A 7,175-nucleotide genomic window follows, 5' to 3' on the forward strand; every position below is an offset into this window, starting at 1 on the left:
GGACAGACCCTGTATATCTAACATGCTCTGGCCCCCGCCGTCCCCAGGCACTGCTTTATTACAATGCAGCACACCCCTGGCCTCCTAGCAACTCCAAGGGAGAGGAGGGGTGGGGGAGGTAGGGATAAGCTGGCGTCATTAAACACACAGGCCTTTTCAGAGGTTACCGTAAGCCAATAGCAGGAAGCTTTTGCTTCCCCCCTGAGAGCTTAGGGAGACTGATTTTTCTATTCTTTTTTTTTTTTTTTTTTTTGCCACCTCTGGGCTCTGGGCTATTTTACAGCTAGAGCTGCTAGTGATGGTCGGTAAAGGAGGAAGACATCCGCGAACCGTTTGTTAAATTTGAGACCATTCCTGTTCTTTGTTTTCAGCCATTTTACATTATTTTTTTAAACAAACACAGTCCTTACTATATGCCGGCAGTGTTCTGAGTGCTTTTCAAATACTACTTTATTTAATCCCCGTCATGTCCCTCTGGGGCAGGTACTATTATTATCCCTATTTCATAGATGATGAAATTGAGGCCCAGAGAAGTTAAGTGACTTGTCCAAGGTCACACAGCTAATAAGTAACAGAGCCAGATTTGAACCCAGGCAGTCGTCTCCAGAGTCTGTGCTCTTTATCTGAAATTTTATTTTTTTAATTTTTTTATTAAAAAATGTTTTAATGTTTACTTATTTTTGAGAGAGAGAGAGAGAGAGGGAGAGAGACAGAGTGTGAGTGGGGGAGGGACAGAGAGAGAGGGAGACACAGAATCCAAAGCAGGGTCCAGGCTCTGAGCTGTCAGCACAGAGACCAATGGCTGGGCTCGAACCCATGAACCGTGAGATCATGACCCAAGCGAAAGTTGGACACTTAACCCACTGAGTCACCCAGGCGCCCTCTTTGTCTGAAATTTTAAAACTGAGTCTGAAAAGAACTGGGAAACCTTTCCGAAATTCATCAGCCCTATTGCATTAACAAAGGGAATATGATACTTTCATGTAGGGGACAGTATAATAAATTATAATAACAATCCCTAGAGTCAAAGTGGCTGTGAATTGAAAGGATCAGAACTACTCCTCGGACGAATACGACAATTCTCTCTTTAGCATCCCTCATATGTGAACCTCCAGCTTTTGCCTGAATACCTCAAGTAATGGGGAATCATTACCTCATCCGGCAGACCATCCTAGCTTTGGACAATTCTCACAGTTGGGAATGAAAATTCTTCTTCAGGCCAGACTGAAATTTAGCTCCCCAATTCAGAGGACCTACTTTGTCCTTAGAGTTGGGGACAGGGAAGCTTTATCTCTTGTGTACAGGTTAGTCGTTAACATACTTGAAAAACAGCTTTCAGGCCCCCTTAAATCTTTTTCCTCTCTGGCATTAAACTTCCTTCGTTCTTTCATGGTTCTTGCTTGTTATAGTTTCCAGATTCTTTGTCTTCCTGTTTCCACTCCTCTAATACAAGATAGTTTTTGTCAGTGTTCATCCTGGAGTAGTGTCAGAAGGGAAACACAACATGTCAGGTGTGGCCCAGCAGAGCCGAGAAGAACGGGATCATCACCTCCTTCTCTTATTCTTGACATTTCTGATGATGCAGCCTAAACTTGCTTTAGGTTTTTTGAGAGTCACGTTGTGCCCTTGACTCCTACTGAGCTTGCAGGTCAATGTGTAGCTCTGTTAGTTCTATCTTTCAAACTCTGAAATTATATAGCTGTGCTATTTTGGGGGCACTTTTCATTGACCACTAGTAAATGTCATCTTGTTAAAGTCGATTCCTGTCAAGGTTGACTTGGAACCTTACTCCTTTACCCTATTTTTAGTGATTCCATTTTGTATCGTATGAAATTCTGATAAATAGGCTATCTCTGTTTCCATTCAGGTTATCATTCATTTTTTTTTAAAGCCAAATAGGAAATTTTCCAAGGTTGGGCTTGTGGAGAAAGAGGAGGCAAAGCTGGGGTGACGTCAAAGGGCTGTTTTCTGTTTGGATCAACATGAGTGACCAGCGTGCACTTTCTGGGGAGGTGAGTGGGGTAACCAGGCAGACTCTTACAGCATCACTTCTGCGTCAGAGCCTATGACCCATGACGGGGCAGGAAGGCAAATATTGATAGCTTGGTTCATAGATCTGATTGTTTCCTACGTGTGTATCCTCTGCTGACAAGTATGGAGAGTTGAAATGGAGGATGTTATGAAGTGGAAGCAAGGCCCTTGGTGAGGAGACAGATACGACTTCCAGACCAGAAAAAGCCAGGTGATTGCTGTAAGCATCAAGACCTCCAGAAGTAAAAAGAAAAAAAAAAAAAAAACCTTCTCAGAGCAAAAACAGAGCTAACAAAAAAAGACCTTTCGCAACACTGCATGGAGTTTGAATACATTCTTCTCAGCTCAAAAATCATTCCCTTCTGTCATTCCTTGGAGGTCACACCTAAAAGCCAAAAGAATCAGATGGAGGCCACATCATTGGGGTTCACAGCAGGGACTCTCTGCTTATGCCAAAGGGTGTTGGAAATCAATTTAATGTTTCAATCTCACTCCAGTAGCCCTTTAAAGAACCCAACCCACTCATGCCACATGGCACAGGAGTGTATTTTTAACTCTCTTCCTAATATTCACCCAAACCATTCTCCTCCTTGCCCATCTTGATCCACTCCTTCCCCACAAGCCCCCTCCCTACCCCCACTAGGAGTCTGGCATGTTGTGGCATCCCAGACACTTGAGTTGGATGTAGGGTCTGAGGTAGATTTTGGTGCTTAGAGGGTAATTGTTGGTGACTGAGGTTATGGGATTTCCAAGACAGTCATGAAGCAGAAATGGAACCAGGCTGCCAAGTCCCAGGTACGGCAAGCCTGGAAAGCTGAACTGAGAGACAGCCTGGGACTGTGAGAAGTAAGGGAGATGATTCATTTTCAGAAATACCAAATAGAAGCCGTGCTGTCTAGTTAACAGTAGGTTTACAACCTATTGGAAGAATGTACAACTCCCCCCCCCAACCAAAATGGAGCCCCCAACCTTTAGACACTTCACTTCCTGGTTCTTCTTACCCTCTCCATTTCGTGGGCTTATTTTTGCAGGATTTGCAATGAGCGTATGCAAAAGAACAAAGGGAGGAGGGACTGAAAATCCCTGGGTCACCTCAGGGAATGTACACTTGTTCCAATCAAACTACTTTTTGCCTTATATGGGCATAGACGGCTTCCAGGTACGGCTGTAACCTCTGTAGTTCTCAGCCAATGAGGAACCAGGGGAGGGACTTTCATGGTAGGAGATAAATTATCTGCTATAACTGTCCTGAGTGTGCTTGTCCATCAGACACCTGCTCTTGCAAGACATTGATTAAAGCCTCGCTTCACTGTGCTGAGTTTCCGCGTCCCTCATTTGAGTGGGCTGATGGGCTCATATCTAACAGGACCAAGTGGGAACCAATGTCTGGGGCAGAACCGAGCTGTAGACACTGAACTAATGAGCAAGCAGGGTTTTTATGTGGCTCCTGTGGCCCAAGCAGAAGCAAGCTTCTTGGGGTTAAGTCCCAGGCTAGGTGAGAACCTCCCCAGCTCTGTGACTCCCTGCTATGCACTCCAGCCCTCACGACCACCTCAGACTCTTTCTCGCTCCTGTAATGCTCTGAGACTCTGTCTTAGTCCATTGGAGCTGCTCTAACAACACCACCATAGACTAGGTAGCTTAAGCAACCGTTACTTCTCACAGTTCTGGAGGCTGGGAAATCCAAAACCAAAGGACTAGCTGATTCAGTGTCTGGTGAGGTCCCATTTCCTGTTTTGAAGATGGCTGTCTTCTCCCTGTGTCTTCATGTGGCAGAGGGGTGAGAGAGCTCTCCAAGGTCTTTTTTCTGAGGGCACTAATCCCATTCATGAGGGCTCCATCCTCATGACCCATTCACCTTCCAAATGCCCCACCTCCTGATACCATCATATTAGGGATTGGATTTCAACCTACAAATTAGGGGTGGGCAGGGCATGGAATTTAGTTCATAATAGACCTCTGCATCAGTTTGTTGAACTTGATGTGCATGGCGCATTCTCAATGGGGTAGGTACATCCAGCGCCCATAATTGTGGTAAGAGTTGTTCCTTGCCCCCTGCTTTAGCCCACTGGAGCCCCACTGGGTGGACCACCCTGCCTGGCCTCTCTGCTTGGCTGGTGGGCAGTGGCAGGGGTACGGGACACTTACTGGCATCAGGCACTGTGCCTAGTAAGATCTAAGTTCAAGCAGGGGGAGGCCAACCTCAAAAGGATGGAAACTACTTACCTGCACAGAGCCAACATTTCCATTAATTTAATAAACAGAGACCCTTGTTCAGTTATTAAAAAGAAGGTGAAAGCAAACGGAATCTGTTCTTTGGTCATACACATCAAGGGAGCGCACAAACACCCAACCCCTACAGACTTTACCATTTGTCTTTTGGTCACACCAATCCAGTCCCTGGCAGACCATAGACCTTATTTGTTGTTATGGTTATTTGCTACTATTAGACACATTCTTCCATGCTTGTGGTCTGCTTCTTTCAGGTCCAGGCTTGTGGGCCTATGTTAATTTGCAGGGTTGAGTTATTTACACTGTATTATAATCTATCAGTTTCCTGCATTTTCCTCCTCAAGATGATCACTAATTCAAAATGAATGAAATCCCTAAATGCAGGGGGCAGGGGCAGGGGGTGGAAAGGGGACAAAGCAGGATTTGAGAGGAACTGTAGCATTTTCTCTGTATCTTGCCTCAGTGTCCTAGACTCCAAAGGCAGGAGAAAGCAGATAGGTATTCCCACTCTCTGCTCACTGCTTCCAGCTCGGAAGCAGAGGGAAATGGGGAAGATAACACAGATAAAAACAGCAACTCCACCCAAATGACTCAAATGAAGGCACGTCTCTGAGTCTTTGTGTTTTCCTGAAACTCCAGGCCTGAACCCAGGAGAGAACTGTCCAGCTGTCTGTGCTCTAATGGGAACCGTAGAAGTCTCCAGAAAGCCTCCAACCTGCTCTCTTCTCACTCTGGCTCTGTTTCCTTCTTTGGTGAGGGTCCCTATTTGTCAGAGCAGAGGGTAATTGGGTCAGTCAGTTTTGAATCAGACAAAACAAAAATAAGTGGGCAGCCCTCCTTGGAAAGCAAAAACTGGTGGTGATTTTTTTTTTAAACCACCCCTGGCTTGCTAGGCGACACCAAGGTTATTATGGGGGGGGGGGGCAGGATTTCAGGTACATAGGGGCAAGAATGTGATCACCCAATGGGATGGCAGTGGTGGGGGTGGGGCGGGGGGTGTTGGGTAGGAAAGTAAGGATTGGATTCAGCCTCATGGTTCCCTTCTCCCCCTACAGGTGAGAAGAGACACAGGACAGACAGCAGCAGAGCGGCACAGGGACGTGCAGGTGTGGGTGTGTGTGCAGGAATGTTCATGTACAATCCACACTGCTACAAGGAGTAGGCAGAGAAAGGTGTCCAGGAGAAGAGAAGAAACGGGGATTGAAGCTGCATAAGAAAATACTCTGGGCAATAATGTAAGAACCATATGCTGCATTCATCCACTCAATAGGTATTTATTGACTGCTGCTCTGGGCAGGGCATGTTCTAGGCTCTGAGGTTACAGCAGTAGGTGAAACTAAGCCCTTGCCTTCAGGGAGCTTATGTGCTAATGTAATGCGTGTCAGACACTGACACACATTATCTCATGTATTGATTCTGTGAGGTGATCACTATTATCCCCATTCTACAAATGATGAAACTGAGGCCAACAGAAGCTTTAAATACTTGCCAAATCTCAAGCTGAGCCAGACTTTGAACTCAGGTCCATCCAAGTCCAGAGCCCCTGCTTTAAACCCCTGGAACGTGATAGACTACCCTACTGGGGCATCCAGAACTAAATACCCCCCGGCCCTGCCTTAGTTATTAGAACTCACTGGACAGACCAGTTTTCCTCCGTGAACCTCAGACTATCCTGTAAAAAAGAGGGGTTGCATTAGTTGATCTCTGAAATCTCTTCTAGCTCTAGAGTTCTAGTATTACGGGGAGAACATGCTATATTGGTATCTCCCCCCTTCCCACCTCCATGTACTTCTTGTGGAGATGAGCAGACGCTCAGAAGGTGTTCAAAAAGAGACAAATACCCAGAGGGAGTAATATTTCCCACACTGGGTTCCAAGGATTTCTTTCTAGGGATTCTGGAGTTTTCTGTGAGAATTTTACTTTTGTGAATCAGATTCCTTGAAGGAGAGAGAAACTCCAGACAGAAGCAGCCCTGGGGTTGCCCTCCAGCCCTGCAGAAGAGGGAGAGAAAGGGGGTGGGAGGGAGGGTGGGGAGCAGGGCCCGCTGGAGGTCAAGTCTCAGCTAGGCCAGGCAATTGTCTTTCTTCCTGGAGGTACAGGGCTGGGGCAGTCCCCAAGTAGTTCTTTTTTTGTTTGTTTTTTAATACGTAGCAAGCCCATACCTTGCTCCGATCAGTCTCACCTGAGGCTGGGGTGGCGGAAGGCAGTGGGCCCATCTGGGACCGGAGGGACAACGCCTGGGAGGACAGGTGTGGTTCAGGCTGCACCCAGGATTCCGTGAGGATCAAGGATCCGGCTAGCATGTTTGAGGGAGGAGGGACGGGTTGCCAAATGGTAACATGCGACTGAGCAAGGTGAGCCTGGTCCCAGCTCTTCACCTTAACCCTGACTCACCTCGCCTGACCAGTCAACCGCTCTAATGTGAGCTTTGTTGACTGGGAAAGTGAGGCGGCAGGAGTCTGGCTCACCCAGTGGCTAAATGCAGCCCGGGTCCCCCTGATAAGCTTAGTCAACTTATTAAATTACACAGGAAAAATCGAGATGGAATATTAATTCTGCACACCTCTCCTCTCTGCCTGGGGAAGCTGCCTTCCTGGGTTTCACTTTTCAAAGGCTGAAACAGATACGGAGATTTCGCACTTAATTAAAGGAGAAGGGTGCTCACTTCAAGTCTTTTCAAAACCATTTTGGTTCTGAGCTTAGTGGAGCCAGTGGAGACCCAGTCACCATCTGGCATGAAAGGTGTTAATTTGGAGTCTCTGGTCAGCTCTAGACATCAGATTCAGAAACAAAGAGAATTAATTTCAGAGGCCCCCTTAGACAGCCCCTCCACCTCCAGCCTGTAATTTGAGAGCCGATGTACTGCCTTGCTAGGTATTAAAAAGTTAGGTCTGAGAGGTCACCTGCAATGC

General features: G+C 46.7%; 1 long non-coding RNA gene across 1 annotated transcript; it reads right to left on the minus strand.

The window, feature by feature from the left end:
- Positions 1-929: 929 nt before the first annotated feature.
- LOC131511389 (uncharacterized) lies at positions 930-6,753 on the minus strand. Its single transcript, XR_009261499.1, has 2 exons — positions 6,426-6,753; positions 930-2,416 (listed from the first exon to the last, which is right to left on the minus strand). It is a non-coding gene; the product is annotated as an uncharacterized LOC131511389 (long non-coding RNA).
- Positions 6,754-7,175: the final 422 nt, after the last annotated feature.

The sequence above is a fragment of the Neofelis nebulosa genome, chromosome 5 (genome assembly GCF_028018385.1).
Source record: "Neofelis nebulosa isolate mNeoNeb1 chromosome 5, mNeoNeb1.pri, whole genome shotgun sequence".
In the NCBI taxonomy this organism is placed as follows: domain Eukaryota; kingdom Metazoa; phylum Chordata; class Mammalia; order Carnivora; family Felidae; genus Neofelis; species Neofelis nebulosa.